Here is a 23,703-nt window from a genome sequence, read left to right as displayed (position 1 = left end):
TTAAAAACATTAAGGTCCAAGAAATTCACACCCTCAGAGCTGAATTCAAGCTTGAATCGTATAGGACTGACCATGAGGTTCAAATGTGACACCCACTCACGCAGTGATGGCTCCCCACCTCTCCATATGAGGAACACATCATCAATGTAGCGAGTGTAGTAAATCACTTGAGAGTGTTCAAACGGCTTCATAAGTTCTTGCTCGTACCATGCCATATAGATGTTTGCGTAGGTGGGTGCCACATTCGACCCCATGGCCATACCAGCTTTCTGTAAGTAATAGCAATCCTCAAATTTGAAGTAATTTTTCTCCAAGCAGATCATTAACAGCTCGCATATGAATTCAATCGGAGGACCCACATAATGTTCATTACTAGTCACCATGGATCTGACAGCCTCCACCCCCTCAACATGGGGGATGACAGTATAGAGGCTGTCAACATCCATGGTGACCAAAATGTCATCACATTTCAAATTAGTAAAACCTTCAAGTATCCTAAGTAGACTAGGGGAATCCTGTAGGTAAGCCCTAGTGTTTTTGACAACAGCCTGCAGGAAAGAGTCAATATAGATGGCAAGGTTAGATAGAACCGAACCCCGGGCAGAAACAATAGGTCTGCCCAGGGGGTTCACAAGTGTCTTGTGAACCTTTGGTAGGAGATAGAGCACAGGGACTATTGGGTGATCAGTGATCAGAAAATTTAGTTCTTTTTCATTGATGAATCCTGCTTCCAAACTGCATTGTAGAAAAGTATCTATGGCAGCTTTGTATGCCTGAGTTGGATTACCTTTTAATTTTACATATGTGTTCACATCAGACAACTGCCATAGGGCCTCTTGTCTGTAGTCTATGTAGTCAAGCACAACTATAGAACCACCCTTGTCCGCAGGGCGGACAATGACTGATCTATCGTTGCTTAACATAGTGAGTGCCTCTCTTTCAGTCTTGGTAAGATTAGGATAGGAGGTTGTATTTGAAGCTTCATTGATACTTTGAGTGAGTATTCTAGTGTAAATCCTAATAGAGGAATTAGTGTGAGGTGGTTCGTATGTTGATTTCTTTTTAAACGGTTCAGGAAAATATTCCTGTTCTCTAAAATGGTCTCTCAATTTTAATTGGCGCTGGAACTTATGAATATCAACTATCCTCTCAAAAGTATCTACATGTGGAGTTGGCACAAAAGATAAACCCCGATTAAGCAGAGCCATTTCAGCCACACTATGTTTGTTTCCTCCTTGTTTGTCTCTGAATTAGATTTATGTTTATAGCCTCCCCTCCGTGTCCTACATCTTTTTGGCTTTTTTTGGTTGTGATATGTATCGGTGGTTTCATAGTAGATCTCGTGCTGACCCCTAAAAAAGAAGAATGTGTCTGTTGTGTATTCTCACTTGGCGCCGGGACCTCAGAAGTGGTCTCAGCACCAGAGGAATCACCCCCACTGCTGTCAACAATACTGAGAGTATTTTTAGATCTAAGATTTCTACGACGCCTATATGGCAACTCCTCTTTACCATACAGCCATTTGTATACCCTCCGTTCCCTGTAGTCACTCTCCACATTATTCAATTTTTTATTTTTAAAGGCTATCAAATTACCACGGTATTTGCTGACCATGCCATCCAATTTACTCACCCACTCCTGACTAGTGTCATTTTCCAAAATGTGGAAGCTCTGCAGTTTAATGGCGTCCAATTCTGTTTTAATCTTCATTTCTAGTCTACTGACCTCTTCAATGACCAAAAGGATGAGGTCATATGAACATTTATTAAGAATTGAACACCAGCGTCTGCAGAACTCCACATTTTGTCTCCCCAGGGTTGGGATGTTCTTAACCCTAAACCCCCTAGGGATAATTTTTTTCTAAAATATCCAGATAAGAATACTGCATGTAGGTGGTAATCCACCTCTTTCCTGCGAAGGTTTAAGATCTTATGATAAATATTAATGGGTGTCTCACCTCCCAGCTCTCCTGTGTCATCTGAGATCAATATTCTATCCGCATCTTCATCAGTAAATGCAAGGGGATCCATATTGAAGTCCTCATCATGTTGTATAGTGTCCATATTAGCAGCTGCCTCCGCCATGTAGAGTAGATGAAAGAGAGGAGTACAAAAAAGTTAAAAACAATCTGACAAATGTAGAAAAAATGATGATTTCAGGGTAGTTGCACAGCTGAATTAGTACAAAGTCCACAGTTCGCTGTGTTATATCCTAGAGGAGTGCTAATCCCAAATGCCCCAAGGCAAAATCACAAAGTCAATGTAAGGATTGCACAATCATACTATCCAACGTGAAAGCCGATGGATCTTTAAATTGGACACTCTGGCCCCAAAGGGACATAACACTACTCTGGATTTTAGCCCTTTTTACTAAATATAACATATCTCTACTGACTATGTTTTCCCAGTAGTTTTGATGATTGGAGGGTGTCCGCTTACTTTACATATATATTCTACTATACTCCAAGTTGCCTGAAGTAAGCAAGGGATTTATAGTTTTTTCTTATATAGCAGGGGTTTTCTATGTGTGGACTAAGGTGTCACTTAAGCAGGTTAGTTTTGAGTTACAGATTTAGTAACATGGTCATGTGTGTGTATTTTTGCATTTTTGGTTGAACAAAATTATGCTATGAACATGATACACATGACTATCTGCCCAATTTGTGCTTTCTTTGGTCCACGTATGGATAACTCTGTTGTTAATTGTTCCATGGTTCTAGGGATTCAACATCTGCTGCCTTATGTAGGGAAATACCCGGTGGGTCTGCGGTTACGCAAGTTAGTTGTTTTACTTGTTGCCATTAGCAACAGTGCTGTGAGACATTGTGCCTACTTCCTGACATGCGCACAGCCGCATCGGGTATTCCCCACTTCTTTGCCATTGGACGCTTAGACGTTGCTATGGCAACGCCGTGCCATGCGTCATCACGCTAGGCACGATTAGCGTGTCAGCGTGACGTCAGTAGTGGACCTCCAGGATGGTGATACGGAGGTTTGGCGGCAAAATAGAGGGAGTCTGGTTAAGTATTTAATACAGTGTTTTTAACCATGTATATATTGATCTTTTTTGGGGTGTGGAGCTGCACTCTGTTTGTTGTTTTGTATTTTTGACATTGACAAAGGCACAATGCAGTGCCGAAACGTTTGTCTATTTTAACCTGATGCAATAAAATTTTCTACATTTTATTATAAAGTCCAGTGAGTGCCTGCTGTTTGGATACATATATATATATATATATATATATATATATATATATATATATATACAGGGAGTGCAGAATTATTAGGCAAGTTGTATTTTTGAGGATTAATTTTATTATTGAACAATAACCATGTTCTCAATGAACCCAAAAAACTCATTAATATCAAAGCTGAATAGTTTTGGAAGTAGTTTTTATTTTGTTTTTAGTTATAGCTATTTTAGGGGGATATCTGTGTGTGCAGGTGACTATTACTGTGCATAATTATTAGGCAACAAAAAACAAATATATACCCATTTCAATTATTTATTTTTACCAGTGAAACCAATATAACATCTCAACATTCACAAATATACATTTCTGACATTCAAAAAACAAAAAAAAACAAATCAGTGACAATATAGCCACCTTTCTTTGCAAGGACACTCAAAAGCCTGCCATCCATGGATTCTGTCAGTGTTTTGATCTGTTCACCATCAACATTGCGTGCAGCAGCAACCACAGCCTCCCAGACACTGTTCAGAGAGGTGTACTGTTTTCCCTCCTTGTAAATTTCACATTTGATGATGGACCACAGGTTCTCAATGGGGTTCAGATCAGGTGAACAAGGAGGCCATGTCATTAGATTTTCTTCTTTTATACCCTTTCTTGCCAGCCACGCTGTGGAGTACTTGGACGCGTGTGATGGAGCATTGTCCTGCATGAAAATCATGTTTTTCTTGAAGGATGCAGACTTCTTCCTGTACCACTGCTTGAAGAAGGTGTCTTCCAGAAACTGGCAGTAGGACTGGGAGTTGAGCTTGACTCCATCCTCAACCCGAAAAGACCCCACAATCTCATCTTTGATGATACCAGCCCAAACCAGTACTCCACCTCCACCTTGCTGGTGTCTGAGTCGGACTGGAGCTCTCTGCCCTTTACCAATCCAGCCACGGGCCCATCCATCTGGCCCATCAAGACTCACTCTCATTTCATCAGTCCATAAAACCTTAGAAAAATCAGTCTTGAGATATTTCTTGGCCCAGTCTTGACGTTTCAGCTTGTGTGTCTTGTTCAGTGGTGGTCGTCTTTCAGCCTTTCTTACCTTGGCCATGTCTCTGAGTATTGCACACCTTGTGCTTTTGGGCACTCCAGTGATGTTGCAGCTCTGAAATATGGCCAAACTGGTGGCAAGTGGCATCTTGGCAGCTGCACGCTTGACTTTTCTCAGTTCATGGGCAGTTATTTTGCGCCTTGGTTTTTCCACACGCTTCTTGCGACCCTGTTGACTATTTTGAATGAAACGCTTGATTGTTCGATGATCACGCTTCAGAAGCTTTGCAATTTTAAGAGTGCTGCATCCCTCTGCAAGATATCTCACTATTTTTGACTTTTCTGAGCCTGTCAAGTCCTTCTTTTGACCCATTTTGCCAAAGGAAAGGAAGTTGCCTAATAATTATGCACACCTGATATAGGGTGTTGATGTCATTAGACCACACCCCTTCTCATTACAGAGATGCACATCACCTAATATGCTTAATTGGTAGTAGGCTTTCAAGCCTATACAGCTTGGAGTAAGACAACATGCATAAAGAGGATGATGTGGTCAAAATACTCATTTGCCTAATAATTCTGCACACAGTGTATATATATATATATATATATATATATATATATATATATATGTGTGTTAATATGTGTATAAATATATATTAACACATAAATATATATGTATATAATCATAGGACAGAAATGGTAGCATAAGATGGCGCAAATAAGGGAAGATCACAAGCGCAAATATCTGTATAGAAATACAATATACTGTACATTCATAAAATACGGTGGAGGATATACAGTTGTGCTCATAAGTTTACATACCCTGGCAGAATTTATGATTTCTTGGCCATTTTTCTGAGAATATGAATGATAACACAACATCTTTTCTTTCACTCATGGTTAGTGTTTGGTTGAAGCCATTTATTATCAATCAACTGTGTTTACTCTTTTTAAATCATAATGACAACAGAAACTACCCAAATGAGCCTGATCAAAAGTTTACATACCCGGGTGATTTTGGCCTGATAACATGCACACAATTTGACACAAAGGGGTTTGAATGGCTATTAAAGGTAACCATCCTCACCTGTGATCTGTTTGCTTGTATTTAGTGTGTGTGTATAAAAGGTCAATGAGTTTCTGGACTCCTGACAGACCCTTGCATCTTTCATCCAGTGCTGCACTGACGATTCTGGATTCTGAGTCATGGGGAAAGCAAAAGATTTGTCAAAGGATCTGCGGGAAAAGGTAGTTGAACTGTATAAAACAGGAAAGGGATATAAAATATATCCAAGGAATTGAGAATGCAAATCAGCAGTGTTCAAACTCTAATAAAGAAGTGGAAAATGAGGTGTTCATGATCGGCTATTATTTTCCTTGTTAATATTGGTTAATTTCAATCATGTGATTGGCTGCTTGATCCGAGGCGGGTATTCTGAATCTCACTACTCTCCTCTAATCAGTCTAAGCTTCTAGTTTCACTTATCACATAGTCATGGCATTTACTAACATAACTATTGTCAATCCTTCATATAGATGATACAATCAGATTCACAATAACTATGAATAACAAATGCCTGAAGATATCATAAACATAATGTATCTGATGTCACAAATATAAGAAGATATAATAGGGGAAAATATATAACAAATGTTACTTATAAAATGGAATGTACAAACACTTAAACTACACATCTGAAAACTTACAGAATTAAATCTAACAAAAAGTACAACTATGCAACAGCTACAGTTTTTTTAATAAGAATAGCACATAAAAATAATAATAAAATAAATATATATATATATATATATATATATACACAAAACAAGGAAGGTACAGCACTGTTATGGAGTAGTGCAAAGTTCTTTTGCTAGTGCACAGTGACTGACAGGGTCCTGCAAACCCCACAATAATGCAATAAAACAAATGGAAGTCCCAGCACTGTTTCATCAAGGTAGATCCTTTATTTAGGTTAAAAGGAAGACAGCAGACAGCGATGTTTCGGCCCTACAAAGCCCTTACTCATGCTGTGGTATACAGATGACATTCTCTTATTTATAGCATCTGTGCATAGGTAAATTAACCCTTCAATTGGCAAAGAAGCCATCTTTATTACATTATGCTGCCCTCTAGTGGCCATAATGATTAACATATTACAGATTACAAACTTTTGATATACCTGTTAGATTACAATTTATATTAAAAAACAATAATACAACATATTAAGCAAGATATTACATCTTATTATATAATATGAAAATATTAAAATAACAATATAGAAAAAGAACATTTAAAGAAATAAACATAAATCATAATCTTTATTTAAACCTGCTGGATGTAGAGTCCCTAACGTTTGAATCCACCAAACTTCTCTCTTTTTTAACATCAGCTCCCTATCTCCACCTCTCCTTAGTTTTGGTATATGATTGATGGTCTGAAAGTGCAATTGACTAACTGTATGCCCCGTGGTGGTTTTTAATATATATTGTAATCTAACAGGTATATCAAAAATTTGTAATCTGTAATATGTTAATAATTATGGCCACTAGATGACTTCTTGGCCAATTGAAGGGTTAATTTACCTATGCACAGGTGCTAAAAATAAGATGATGTTACTTGTATACCACAGCATGAGTAAGGGCTATGTAGGCCCAAAATGTCACTGTCTGCTGTCTTCCTTTTAACCTCAATAAAGGATCTACATTGATTAAACATTGTTGGAACTTGCATTTATTATATATATATATATATATATATATATATATATATATATATATATATATATATATATATATATATATATATATTTATATATTTATACACAAACATGAACACACTTTCCCTTATGTCTATATTAAAAAAGAGTTAAAGGCCCAATATAAGAGGAAAAAACACATGTAGATGTGAAGACACATTCAATGTGTATACATACATTCACATATATACACTCACATATACATACTGTATATACATTAACGTATATAATCATATACATATATATTTACAATTTGCTGCCATCTCTGTGTGACTTAGCCCCTTCACAGCATGAGAACGAGGCTCCCATTTGAGCCTATGGAATCACGCTCTCGTGAGCGCAATGCTTCCCAGGATTAGCGTGCGCTGGTATTACTCAGCGGAGAGCAAATATCACTTTCACCGTTTCACCAAATTGATATTTAGCACTCCACTTGTAATCAAGCCCTAAACATATTGCAGAATAACAATTCTGAAATGATAAAAGAATGCTAACAATGAATAAACAGAATAAAAATATATAATTTGCCATTGAACTAAATGGACTGAAATGTTGATACAATTAAGGAAGTATAAATTAACAGTCTGCACTATAATCCTATCAAAGTCATTGTTTTAGACTAAGATCACAAAAAGACGTTCATTGTACAGCAATTACTTCCTAAAACATGTAACGGGTATTAGCTCATTTCAGACTAAACACTGCCTGCTCCATTAATCACCAAAAATAGTTTAGATTGGTTTAACCTTGATAACCCAGTGAATCCTGGTAGGCACTTCTGTCATTTTGCTAATTATAGTTGTTGACCTACTCAGAGAATGTTGTTTTTTTCAGTATGGATTTATCTTAATAAACTATTAAAGTAAAGAGTTAAACTGATCTTCAGATGTCCAGGCACTTACTGTGCTATTCTCATGGGAGTGATACAAACAAGAGAAGAAAAAATTAAAGCAGTAGATTACTTAGAGGCAATGAGGCTCACAAGGAGTAGTTAGCCTGATTGCCATGTGCTGAAAAAATTGATGTGCCGTGAATTCTGTTGGGATAATGGTGTCATTCAAATGATGATATATCAAATAAACTGTATCATTTCAACAACATATGAAATCAGTACATTTCATAAAGTTCTATTCTTGCTGGTGTGCACTGACAATTGCTTAAAAAGTAGCCATTATTAAAATAAATTAAAATGTTAATTAAAAATGCTAATATGATGAAATTTAGAAGAAATTATATATATATATATATATATATATATATATATATATATATATATATATTCAGTATACAAAATATAATAAAAATAGTTAATCATTGCACATACAGGGAAAGTAAAAATGAAAACTAAAAAGTGTTTGTGACCACAAACCATAAAAGAAGATTCCCAATTGTATTAAAAAACAAAAAAAAGAGTCCCAATTAAATAAGGGAACATTAAATATACACAGCAAATCTATAGTTCTTCTGAAAAAAACTTTTTATTTCAAACAAATATTTTCTTTCAAAGTCTTAGATTCCTTAAAATAAGAGAAAAGGATTTACTTGAATAGGGTGCCATTTTTCTTTCATGATTCAAATAGAGTAGCCATTTTAAGCAACTTTCTCATTTATTTCTATCATCAATTTTGTTCTCTTGGTATCTTTATTTGAAAAAGCAGGAATGTAAGCTTACAAGCCGACCCATTTTTGTCCGCCCAGCATTTAATAATTTATCTACCCCTTGGTGTTTTGGGTAACATGTGGTCTGACAAGTACCTCCTCTCTGGAATTCATCTGATTCTAGATATGTTATATTTGAACCTATTCTCTGCATGGAACTTAGACACACCCAAGACCTGGCTCAGAGGTCTGAACTTCTCTCCAGGTTTAACCAGATTCTTACCTAGACTGAAGATCCCTTGACAATGTAGACTCTGTGCTTGACCATTAAAATCTCATTTTCATATCACCCAGTTCCAGTTTTTAAACTTTAAAATGATGTGATGTAGTAACAGTAATGCAATATGGTGTGTAATGAATGTCTCCAATTTTTTTTTCTTTGTTTGCTTTCATAGAACTATTTGTAATGTATTTATTTGTGCAGGCTTCTAAATCTCACAGTACATCAAACTCACTGTTGCAATGTCACCTTGACTTTGTAATGCTGTAGTATAGCTTAACCATATCCGTAATAATAGTTTGATTCAAAGCTACTGAACTCTATGTACAATGCCTATGCATTTATTTTCGAAGACTTCTAAATCTCATGGCAAATTAAACTATTTATCTTGAAGAAAACATGCTTTATACTTTAACCATTAGCAGGGAATACAGAACCTGATGCAAGTTATGGTACCTAAGGAATTATCTGTAAGATTTTGGTTGGATCCCTAGCAAATATCCAGATACCATGGATATTCATACCTACAAGCTGGCATTGTCCTTAACAATTTGAACTGAGAATAAAAAATTAAAAAATGAATTTTTTTATCAAAACTTCTTTAATCTTGACAGGTTCTCATTAACATAATTCTTAGTTAACACTTCACTGTCATTTCCACATATTTGCCTTGAATTTATGAAGGTGCAACTGGGATATGCCAAATAAATTGTGCACCACATAAATGTAAAACTATCTCAAGTTTATTCCTAAACCATTTAATCCCTTTCAAAACAACAGGCAAGCTTAAACAATGAAATGAAAACATAGCAGCTAGGTGCATATATTAAATAAAAAGTCAAAATAAAAAAATCAAATACATTAAAAAAATAATAATGAACAACATAAAGGGACATAAAACCTAAGAAATTCTTGCATCATTCAGGTAGAGCATTTTATTTTAAACAACTTTCCATTTTACTTCTATTATGAAATTAGTCTAATTCTCTTGGTATCATTTTTTGAAGGAGCAGTGACGCACTACTGGGAGCTAGCTAAACACATGGTTTGAGCCAATGACAAAAGGCATGTATATGCAGCTACCAATCAGCAATGTTTAAAATGGCATGTTCTATCTGAATCATAGAAGTTTAATGTTGATTGTACTATCCCTTTAAGCTTTTAAAAATATTTTAAATTATTACAAATATATTTCCTCAAATTCATTTTTTTATGATAGCAAGAGTGAGAAGGTGTAGTTGTGTTTTAGTTGTTTTTAATTTGTTAAAGATGGAAGAGGGTCTAAAAAAAAGGGATAATGAATGTAGGCTTATATTCCCTTATCATTTTATTAATTCCTTTGTCAGCCAAATAACCCAAAAATGAATATTGGATGAAATGAAAGATAATTTTTTTTGTTATGAACAATTTGTTTATTATAATTTTTTTGTCTTTGCATGCCCAGTGTCTATGATATAAAGGAAAAATAAGCAAGAAAGACATTAGGATGAGCTCATTAAAAAAGATACATAATCTCCCTTTGGCACAACTATGAGTTGTGAGATCAACTTTATTATAATAAATGAAGCTGCATCTATCTCACAACTGTTCGCTTCTCATCTCATAAATCAAGTTCCACTGTCTAGGATACCAGCATCCCAAAAACAACCTCAAAACCTTAATAAAATTTAAAAATGTAAATTAAAAAAAATGAAAAAATGAAAAAAAAACTCTACAAAACAGTATGGTCTAATATAAAAGTATCTTGAAACAGAGATACTAGGGGCCCTTTTTAGTGCTAGATTACAAGTGGATCTCTAATTTATTGCATACTCGCAAACAGGCGAATTTGCCTGTTTGCGGGCGCACAATAAATAACCAGCCATTACAAGTGGCTTGTTATTGCTGCCGTGAGCTTGCGGTAGGAATTAGTGCTCAGAAAATTAACCAGAGATTAGATCTCTGGATAATTTTCTAAAAGTGCCCAAAATGCCCCAAAATAAAGAGTGTTTTATTTTTTTATGAAAAAAAAAATTGTAGCATTTTTTTGTCATAATAAAATACTGCACTAGGCAGTTTTTAGAGGTTAAAAGTTGGCGGCTGTGAGTTGTTAGCAGATAACGTGCCTTTACATTGCGGTCTATGGGAACTGCAATGTATATATATATATGTATAATATATGTATGTGTTAATATGTGTAAATACACATATTAACACATAAATATATATTTATATAATCATATACATATATAATTGTATTTGCTGCCCATTGCTGCACGACTTGCCCTCTTCGCAGCGCTTAGGTTCTGTGCTGTGTATGACGGAATCAGAACGAGGCTTTTATTGGAGCCCTTACAAAATCCTTTGATATCTAGCATATCACAAGCATTTCTAATGCATTTTTGGCACAATAACACTCCTATACTTTTTCAATTCAACCAAAATATTGAAATCCATCACAAAACATATTCCCTGCAGCTTTTTCCAGGAGTTGTGGATTTATTTTCAAATTCTATAGTCTTAACCTTTAAAAAAAACAAAAAAAAAAAACATTTAGCTTGTTTTAGTATCTTGGTTGGTGCATGCTATAGTCTTTGAGCATGCTCTGTTTTCAGGTTAATAAAAAAAATAGTTTAATAAAAAAAGTGAAAAGTATAGCTCAGATCCATACTTTCAAACATTTGCCATATTATCCATACCTCACAACATTTGCCATATTATCCATACCTCACAACATTTGCCATATTATCCATACTTCACAACATTTGCCATATTATCCATACCTCACAACATTTGCCATATTATCCATACCTCACAACATTTGCCATATTATCCATACCTCACAACATTTGCCATATTATCCATACTTCACAACATTTGCCATATTATCCATACCTCACAACATTTGCCATATTATCAATACCTCACAACATTTGCCATATTATCCATACCTCACAACATTTGCTATATTAGCCATACTTCACAACATTTGCCATATTATCAATACCTCACAACATTTGCCATATTATCCATACCTCACAACATTTGCCATATTAGCCATACTTCACAACATTTGCCATATTATCCATACCTCACAACATTTGCCATATTATCCACACCTCACAACATTTGCCATATTATCAATACCTCACAACATTTGCCATATTATCCATACCTCACAACATTTGCCATATTATCCATACTTCACAACATTTGCCATATTATCCATACTTCACAACATTTGCCATATTATCCATACCTCACAACATTTGCCATATTATCAATACCTCACAACATTTGTCATATTATCCATACCTCACAACATTTGCCATATTATCCATACCTCACAACATTTGCCATATTATCCATACCTCACAACATTTGCTATATTAGCCATACCTCACAACATTTGCTATATTAGCCATACTTCACAACATTTGCCATATTATCCATACTTCACAACATTTGCCATATTATCCATACTTCACAACATTTGCCATATTATCCATACTTCACAACATTTGCCATATTATCCATACTTCACAACATTTGCCATATTATCCATACCTCACAACATTTGCCATATTATCCACACCTCACAACATTTGCCATATTATCAATACCTCACAACATTTGCCATATTATCCATACTTCACAACATTTGCCATATTATCCATACCTCACAACATTTGCCATATTATCCATACCTCACAACATTTGTCATATTATCCATACCTCACAACATTTGCCATATTATCAATACCTCACAACATTTGCCATATTATCCATACCTCACAACATTTGCCATATTAGCCATACTTCACAACATTTGCCATATTATCCATACCTCACAACATTTGCCATATTATCCATACCTCACAACATTTGCCATATTATCCATACTTCACAACATTTGCCATATTATCCATACTTCACAACATTTGCCATATTATCCATACCTCACAACATTTGCCATATTATCCATACCTCACAACATTTGCCATATTATCCATACTTCACAACATTTGCCATATTATCCATACCTCACAACATTTGCCATATTATCCATACCTCACAACATTTGCCATATTAGCCATACTTCACAACATTTGCCATATTAGCCATACCTCACAACATTTGCCATATTATCCATACCTCACAACATTTGCCATATTATCCATACCTCACAACATTTGCCATATTAGCCATACTTCACAACATTTGCCATATTATCCATACCTCACAACATTTGCCATATTAGCCATACTTCACAACATTTGCCATATTAGCCATACTTCACAACATTTGCCATATTATCCATACTTCACAACATTTGCCATATTATCCATACCTCACAACATTTGCCATATTATCCATACCTCACAACATTTGCCATATTATCCATACTTCACAACATTTGCCATATTATCCATACCTCACAACATTTGCCATATTATCCATACCTCACAACATTTGCCATATTATCCATACTTCACAACATTTGCCATATTATCCATACTTCACAACATTTGCCATATTATCCATACCTCACAACATTTGCCATATTAGCCATACTTCACAACATTTGCCATATTAGCCATACTTCACAACATTTGCCATATTAGCCATACTTCACAACATTTGCCATATTATCCATACTTCACAACATTTGCCATATTATCCATACCTCACAACATTTGCCATATTATCCATACCTCACAACATTTGCCATATTATCCATACTTCACAACATTTGCCATATTATCCATACCACACAACATTTGCCATATTATCCATACCTCACAACATTTGCCATATTATCCATACTTCACAACATTTGCCATATTATCCATACCTCACAACATTTGCCATATTATCCATACCTCACAACATTTGCCATATTATCCATACCTCACAACATTTGCCATATTATCCATACCTAAAAACATTTGCCATATTATCCATACCTCACAACATTTGCCATATTAGCCATACTTCACAACATTTGCCATATTAGCCATACCTCACAACATTTGCCATATTATCCATACCTCACAACATTTGCCATATTATCCATACCTCACAACATTTGCCATATTATCCATACCTCACAACATTTGCCATATTAGCCATACTTCACAACATTTGCCATATTAGCCATACCTCACAACATTTGCCATATTATCCATACCTCACAACATTTGCCATATTAGCCATACTACACAACATTTGCCATATTAGCCATACTTCACATTTGCCATATTATCCATACTTCACAACATTTGCCATATTATCCATACCTCACAACATTTGCCATATTAGCCATACTTCACAACATTTGCCATATTAGCCATACTTCACAACATTTGCCATATTATCCATACCTCACAACATTTGCCATATTAGCCATACTACACAACATTTGCCATATTAGCCATACTTCACATTTGCCATATTATCCATACTTCACAACATTTGCCATATTATCCATACCTCACAACATTTGCCATATTAGCCATACTTCACAACATTTGCCATATTAGCCATACTTCACAACATTTGCCATATTAGCCATACTTCACAACATTTGCCATATTATCCATACTTCACAACATTTGCCATATTATCCATACTTCACAACATTTGCCATATTATCCATACCTCACAACATTTGCCATATTATCCATACTTCACAACATTTGCCATATTATCCATACCTCACAACATTTGCCATATTAGCCATACTTCACAACATTTGCCATATTATCCATACCTCACAACATTTGCCATATTATCCATACCTCACAACATTTGCCATATTAGCCATACTTCACAACATTTTCCATATTATCCATACCTCACAACATTTGCCATATTAGCCATACTTCACAACATTTGCCATATTAGCCATACTTCACAACATTTGCCATATTAGCCATACTTCACAACATTTGCCATATTATCCATACTTCACAACATTTGCCATATTATCCATACCTCACAACATTTGCCATATTATCCATACCTCACAACATTTGCCATATTATCCATACTTCACAACATTTGCCATATTATCCATACCACACAACATTTGCCATATTATCCATACCTCACAACATTTGCCATATTATCCATACTTCACAACATTTGCCATATTATCCATACCTCACAACATTTGCCATATTATCCATACCTCACAACATTTGCCATATTATCCATACCTCACAACATTTGCCATATTATCCATACCTAAAAACATTTGCCATATTATCCATACCTCACAACATTTGCCATATTAGCCATACTTCACAACATTTGCCATATTAGCCATACCTCACAACATTTGCCATATTATCCATACCTCACAACATTTGCCATATTATCCATACCTCACAACATTTGCCATATTATCCATACCTCACAACATTTGCCATATTAGCCATACTTCACAACATTTGCCATATTAGCCATACCTCACAACATTTGCCATATTATCCATACCTCACAACATTTGCCATATTAGCCATACTACACAACATTTGCCATATTAGCCATACTTCACATTTGCCATATTATCCATACTTCACAACATTTGCCATATTATCCATACCTCACAACATTTGCCATATTAGCCATACTTCACAACATTTGCCATATTAGCCATACTTCACAACATTTGCCATATTATCCATACCTCACAACATTTGCCATATTAGCCATACTACACAACATTTGCCATATTAGCCATACTTCACATTTGCCATATTATCCATACTTCACAACATTTGCCATATTATCCATACCTCACAACATTTGCCATATTAGCCATACTTCACAACATTTGCCATATTAGCCATACTTCACAACATTTGCCATATTAGCCATACTTCACAACATTTGCCATATTATCCATACTTCACAACATTTGCCATATTATCCATACTTCACAACATTTGCCATATTATCCATACCTCACAACATTTGCCATATTATCCATACTTCACAACATTTGCCATATTATCCATACCTCACAACATTTGCCATATTAGCCATACTTCACAACATTTGCCATATTATCCATACCTCACAACATTTGCCATATTATCCATACCTCACAACATTTGCCATATTATCCATACTTCACAACATTTGCCATATTATCCATACCTCACAACATTTGCCATATTATCCATACCTCACAACATTTGCCATATTATCCATACCTCACAACATTTGCCATATTATCCATACTTCACAACATTTTCTTGATGAGGGAGTTTAAAAACCCATTCGTAATTTGTGGAGAGCCATAAAAAAGGGTGGGATTATAGGCAGGGGGGGGGGGGAATGTTGGTGGTCCATGGGGACTCTCTGTGTGTGTGCCCGGAGTGTTTTGAGGGCGTGTCTGTGTAGGGCTTACTAAATGCCTTAAAACAGGGACTCAAAGCTGCTGCAAGTGAGAAGGTATCACCCCCCCACCAGTTACAATCCCGCAAGATTCAGGGGGATTAAGAGCTATTTTGATCACACTTTTAGACTCTGAAACATACTCAAATAAAGGAGGAATATGGTTAATTTGTTCTAAGTATTTTTAAATAGATATTCCTAAATATATCTGTATGTATCTATTCCTATATATAATATATATATATATATATATATATATATATATATATATATATATATATGTGTGTGTGTGTGTGTGTGTGTGTTTAGATATATATTTAACAAGAAAAACTTATATATATATATATATGTATTTATATATATAAATATTTATTTAAGAATAAAAAGAACATATAATTTTATGTGAAGAACATTGGCATGTGAATATTTGCAGTAAATACACAGTATAACACTATTAAATATGTATATTGCATACATATGATTTTACATGTTTTCAGTTACTTGACTGCCAAGGGCTCCAATGCACTTATATATATATGTCAATATATGTATGCATAAGTTTTCATGTGTTTATATGTCTGTAATTGCATTTATATTTCATGTAGGTTTTTTTTTTTTTTTTTTTCTTCCAACATCTTTTATTAAAGATTAACAAATGATTACATTCCGTTGGAGACGCAGCTCCAGAAGATGACAAAAGGAAATAAATGAATGTTTTTTGTTTTCTTTACAGCTCACAGATATCATAACATTACAACAAAACTTACATAACATATTTAAGAAGTGAGTCCAAAATAGATGAAGTTGTTGATAAGCTGAACAATAGCAGAGTTCACTACTATTTATATTTTCTCTTAGATAACTTAAATTCAATGTAAAAATCAAATATGACATAACCGCAAAACACACACACACAAATAAAAAAAGATTAGTTGCCTCTAATGCTGCTAGTACACAATTTGTCTCCAATGTGTGGGATAGGATTCTGTTAGTAGCAGCAGCAAGAAGAGAGGAGAGAGCAAAAGGGAAATAGAATCTGCTTTTGAGTAGATAGAGGAAGCGAGGCTATCACTTTATCTCATCTCATTTATTGAGGAAGTCTCCCAGTTTTCCCTCTGTATAAATCATTGGATCATGTTGGGCTATAATTATTTGATGTAACATATTTTGAGTAAATTCTACTAAGCCTGGTGGCCCTTTATCCTTCCATTTTCTCAAAATCATTTGTCTAGCCATTAGGATGGCCGTGTTAATTAAAAATGTATTCTGAATTGCATCTTCTTTAACCAAGAAAAGATATGATACGTGTCAAGAGTTAATTTTACCGTAATAAACTTGTTGATCCAGTAAGCAACTTGATGCCAAAATTTTGGGCAGGACTAAAATACATGCATAAGATCAGCTACAGGGGCACTGCACTTTGATCTGTGCATTAGCCTCATATGCGATTCCTTTATTGAGATTGCTAGGCTTAGTGCACGAGTAAACATGATCAGGTTTGACCGCGCGTATGGTTTCACACTCTTTTGAAGTCTATGGATGAATACATTAACATGAATGCATTATTCTAAGTTCCACTTTCTGGGCACGGCGGGTTAACCATCGTGTGCAAACTTTTTACTTTCAATTTGTAACATGCACACTCCCTGACACACACAAAATGCTTACTTCTAGCAAAGTGGGAGCGCTGTTTTCCACTCTTCAATCTTCATTCCGGCGGCAAAGTCCTCATCCAAGTGGCAAGAAGTCTTCATCCAGGCAGCCTCTTTAATCTTCATCCAGATGGCATCTTCTATCTTGATCCCGGCTTCGCGGAGCGGGTCTATCCTGAAGACATCTGACGCGGAGCATTCTCTTCATAAGGTAGCTGTTGTACACTGAATCTTCAATGCAAGGTATGCAATCTAAGATGGCGTCCCTTGCATTCCTATTGGCTGAAATATTTGAATCAGCCAATAGGAATTAGACCTGCTAAAATCCTATTGGCTGTTCAAATCAGCCAATAGGATTTAAGCAGCTCTAATACTATTGGATGATGAATCAGCCAACAGAATGAGAGCTGCTTAAATCCTATTGGCTGTTTTTTTTTAGAATAGGAATAATTTTTATTTTTTTGGATAATTTTCTTTGTAATGGTAGTTTTTTTAATTATTTTAATGGTAGGTTTTTGTATTTTTTTTAATTATAGTGTTTTTTAGTGTTTTTTACTTTTTGTAATGTTAGGTTTTAGTGTAAAGCAGCTTTTTAACTAAGTAGTAAGTGAATAGTTAATAATAATAACTACCTAGTTAAAATAAATACAAACTTACCTGTAAAATAAAAATATAACCTAAGCTAGCTACAATATAACTATTAGTTATATTGTAGCTAGCTTAGGCTTTATTTTACAGGTAAGTTTGTATTTAGTTTTAAGTAGGTATTTTTTATTTCATAATTGTAAGTTTAATTTAGATCTATTTTAATTCTGTTAAAGTTAGGGGGTGTTAGGGTTAGGGTTACATTAGGGTTAGGTTTAGGGGTTACTAGTTTAATTTAGGTTGTTGCGATGTGCTGGCTTGGCGGTTTAAGGGTTAATAGGTTTATTTAGTGGTAGTGATGTGAGAAGCCAGAGGTTTAGGGGTTAATAGCTTCATTTAGTTGCAGTGATGTCGGGGAGTGGCGGAATAGGGTTTAATAACTTTAATATAGTGGCGGCGATGTTGGGGTGTGGCGGAATAGGTGTTAATAACTTTAGTATAGTGGCGGCGATATCGGGAGCAGCAGATTAGGGGTTAATACCTTTATTTAGGTGGCGGCGATATTGGGAGCGGCAGATTAGGGGTTAATAACTGTAGGCAGGCGTCAGCGATGTCGGTGACGGCAGATTAGGGGTGTTTAGACGTGGGGTTTATGCTAGGGTGTTAGGTTTAAATGTAACTTCTATTTTCCCCATAGACATCAATGGGGCTGCTTTACAGAGCTTTTCTTTCCGCGATCGCAGGTGTTAGACTTTTTTCTGACCCGCACTCCCCATTGATGTCATTGGGGAAAGCGTGCACAAGCACGTCAAATCAGCTCTTGTGTTTGGTGCGGTATGGAGCTTAAAAGCACCATATCGCACGCACAAGCCACGTTTTTTAAAACTTGTAATGGCTGCGCTATAGGGTATTAAATAACGCCACTTTTGTTGCTTTCGTTAATTTCCCTACAGTGCTCAAAACTCGTAATCTAGGCGATAGTGTTTAGTAAAGTGGTGTTTACTGCATTTAAGTATGAAAAAGAGATGAATATAGTACAATACGGATCACAAAAATTCTAATTAAAAAAAAAAGAGAATTGTTAAATTGTATTATAAATTGTAATTACATTTTTCTGGAAAAATCATATTTTATGGAAAAATTATTAAAATATTTATTGAATTTATCCAAGAAAAAAAAACCTATTTTATGCATACAGTAAAAATAAACCTTGGGACTAAACAGACAAGTGACAGAGGAGATTCAGTTTAGAAAAATGCAATAATATGCATTTTGACAGCAAAAATAAAACTTGAATTTATACTCTTAGGACCAGATTAGTAGTGGAGCACAAATAATCGTGTGGGGTGCAATATCAATATCGCTGGACCACGCTAAAATTAGCGTTCAAATTGATATTACAAATACATGGTACAACAGATTTATCAGTTAAAGGGACAGCCAACACCAGAATGTTTGTTGTTTTAAAAGATAGATAATCCCTTTATTACCCATTCTCCACTTTTGCATAACCAACACTGTTATATTAATACACGTTTTACCTCTATGATTACCTTGCATCTAAGCATCTTCTGACGGCCTCTGATCGCATTACATTTTATTTATTATCTATTGACTTTTATTTTAGACAATTAGTGCAGTGTTCCCACAATTCACAAGCATGATCACAATGTTATCTATATGGTTTACATGAACTAGCTCTCCCCTGTTGTGAAAAGCAAATAAAAAAGCATGTGATAAGAGGCGGCCTTCAAGGGTTTAGAAATTATCATATGAGCCTTCCTAGGTTTAGTTTTAAAATAAGAATACCAAGAGAATAAAGCAAAATTGGTGATAAAAGTTAATTGGAAAGTTGTTTAAAATTGCCCTATCTGAATCATGAAAGTTTTTTGTTTTTTTTGGACTTGACTGTCCCTTTAAGGTATAGCATGTTTAGCATCGCTATAGCATGCCCTATGCTTTCAATGGAGATTGCAACCAAGGTAAATATATCTCTCATATTACAAGTTAAAAGTTATTGCTTGCGCTGGAGCTAAAGCCAAAATAGTGCTAGAAAGCCTAAGCAGTATATATATATATATATATATATATACACACATATATACCGATTATAGGATTGTCTCTGCATTCACAGAGAGAGAGTGCAGAAAGAATTATTTTTATCTCTTGCACCCTCAAGTTGTTGGCATGAAATCAGAGAGCACTTCTTTGGGCTGTATGTATATATATATATATATATATATATATACTGTATATATATATATGTATATATATATACACATATTTCTAAATATTTTATTGTGTGTATGTGTATTCATGTGTAATTTGTGTAAATATGTATTTACATACATATATTTATATTTACATAATATATATAATATATTATATAATATATACAGTATATATATATATATATATATATATATATATATATATATATATATATATATATATATACTGTATATATATGTATTATACTTTTGAATCCTTCCTAGTCAAATACATTGAAATATGCAGTAACATTTTTAAACTATTTCAATGTTTTCTTTTTTTTTTTAATAGATATACTTTAAATTCCTATATTCTTCACTCTATCAAAATTAATTCAACCCCCATTGCAAATCTGGTTTACTGTCAAAAGCGATAAAAAAAATATTCTTCACTTGTAAGCTCTCCCTTAATCTGGCTAAATTAGGGATAACACTAAGGGCCTGATGATCGAAGAGAAATCAAACAAAATCATACAAAATCTTCAGGAGTTAAGACCGCTGCTCCTTAACTCATATGCCTCCTCTGACACCGCAAATCTGCAGGGGAAGATATTGCACAAGCAGTTCACCACAGAACTGCTTGTGCAATGTTAAATGCAGACAGCGTATGCTGTCAGCATTCAGCGATGACTGCCGGACATGATCCACTATAGAATCATATCCACCAGACATTGATAAATCGGCCCCTATGAGTAAGCCTTAACGGAAGGCTCACCTGCAGGTCTGTAGACCAATTTTTCACTTTGGATCTTTTTGTGTCCTATGGATTTAGCCGATTTGTAACATTACTAGGATTTTGGTTTTAAAGGGACATGAAACCCAATTTTTTTCTTTCATGATTTAGAAAGAGCATGTCATTTTAAACAACTTTCTAATTTACTTCTATTATCTAATTTGCTTCATTCTCTTGATATCACTTGCTGAAAAGCATATCTAGATATGCTCAGTAGCTGCTGATTGGTTGCTGCACATAGAGGCATTGTGTGATTGGCTCACACATGTGCATTGCTATTTCTTCAACAAAGGATATCTATGGAATTGAGCAAATTAGATAATAGAAGTAAATTGGAAAGTTGTTTAAAATTGCATGCCCTATCTGAATCATGAAAGTTTAATTTTGACTAGACTGTCCCTTTAAGTGTCTATCAATAAAGTAAGGCGATATTACCGCTTGTTCCCCTTATTTTTTTCAAATAAACTCAACTATTTATTTTGGGAAAAACATGTATCAGAGGGGATATGATTGCTTTATACAAAATTATATACAGGCCATTATAAGTAATTATTAGCCTACCTGTTTATCAATAGGGTTGTACAAAGGAAAAGAGGTTATCCATTGAGCTTTGAGTAACAAACATTTCACCTTCACCTACAGTAGAGTATGGTGTTCTTTACAGTAAGAACAATAGGGATATGGAATTATCTGCATAATGAGGTTGTTTTAGTAAATTCAGTAGATACTTTTAAAAAAAGGTGCAGAAGCTTTTTTGGCAAAGCAGGATATACAATTATATAACAGTTATTATTTCCTTAGAGGCACAATTGGAAACTGCTTGTTTGCATTCTTTTGAACCAACGGTAGTAAATGAAAACTCCACCAGCACTTTCCTCATTTAGAGGAGACAAATTATGCTTAAAGTGCCATAAAACAGGTGAGATCTGTGCATATCCTAAAAGGGTTAATTAATTTAAAATAGTTTGCATAAAAAAATTGTTTAAACATTGCTGGCAAGTATTTTAAAATAATTTTCAAAAATAAGCAAAATTAATTACATAGCTAAACTGCCTGGAGCAACTAACTCCACCCCTCTTATCAGTGTTTAGACACAGGCATTGTATTTCAACTGAGTTTACAGCTTCTAGGCATGCTCCAGCAGATAATCCCTATTCACTTTTGCATTTTACCAAAAGAACAATAAACATAGATACAGCCATAAAAAGGAATTGTGTGGGGGGAGTTAGAGCTTTACAATTCAGAAACTAAAAAGAAAGGGTTAATGGTGAGGCACTGCAGTATAAATTTGCAGGTAAAGTAATTAAAGTACATATTATATTATTTTGTCTCTATCCCAACTTACTTTATGTCTCTTTAAGTAGCTGAAAAGCATATCCAGGGTCATACTGTTAGTAACTGTTTTGCAGTTATCTGTTAAAGCCAGTTAGGGAAATACATACATATATATATATATATATATATATATATATATATATATATATATATATATATATACATAACAGTGTTAGCCTTGATAAGTTTACAGTGTGCTTTTAAAATTCTAAGAATTAAAAAAGCCCCAATTTGCAGAATGAATTTACATGAAAGGGGGCAAATAAATAATTAAAGTATATTGCAAAGTTGTTTTACTTTGCATAACTTAACATTTTATATTCCAATCTCAAGGTACTTAATGCCCCTTTAATCAGAAGGCAAAGTCATGTCTTAAAGGGCCACTGTAAGTAAATATTTTCTATGCCTGTTACTAACTAACTACCCCAAATACACTTTTTATCAATAGCATTTCATTTACATATCTCTACTGTATATCAGAAATCTTGTCTGCAAATGTAATTGTTTTCCAAATCCACTCCGTGGGTATCCTTTGCTCTGTACCAATCCGTTTACAATACCTAGGTTTCAAAATGGCGCTTTAAACACAAAGTTATTGGTTTAAGTATTTTGAACATGCAGTGCTGAAAATAGTGGGCAAGATAACGTGACATCATCGGCGAATAAAAGATATAACTTTTAGAACATTATGAAACTTCGTTTTGGAGAAAATATAGGTCAGTAGGTTTTAATTAATCTTTATTAACTTTAATATGTTAGTTGTTTAGCTTAAAAATTATAACAGAAAGTAATCCTTTAAGGTTCCTAAATTAATGTCTGAGAACAGTAAATATTAGGTTCATCATGTTTTTCTTCACTGAAACATTTATCTTT

Source organism: Bombina bombina, chromosome 7, assembly GCF_027579735.1.
Source record: "Bombina bombina isolate aBomBom1 chromosome 7, aBomBom1.pri, whole genome shotgun sequence".
Classification (NCBI taxonomy): Eukaryota; Metazoa; Chordata; class Amphibia; order Anura; family Bombinatoridae; genus Bombina; species Bombina bombina.
This window is presented reverse-complemented; position numbering follows the sequence as displayed.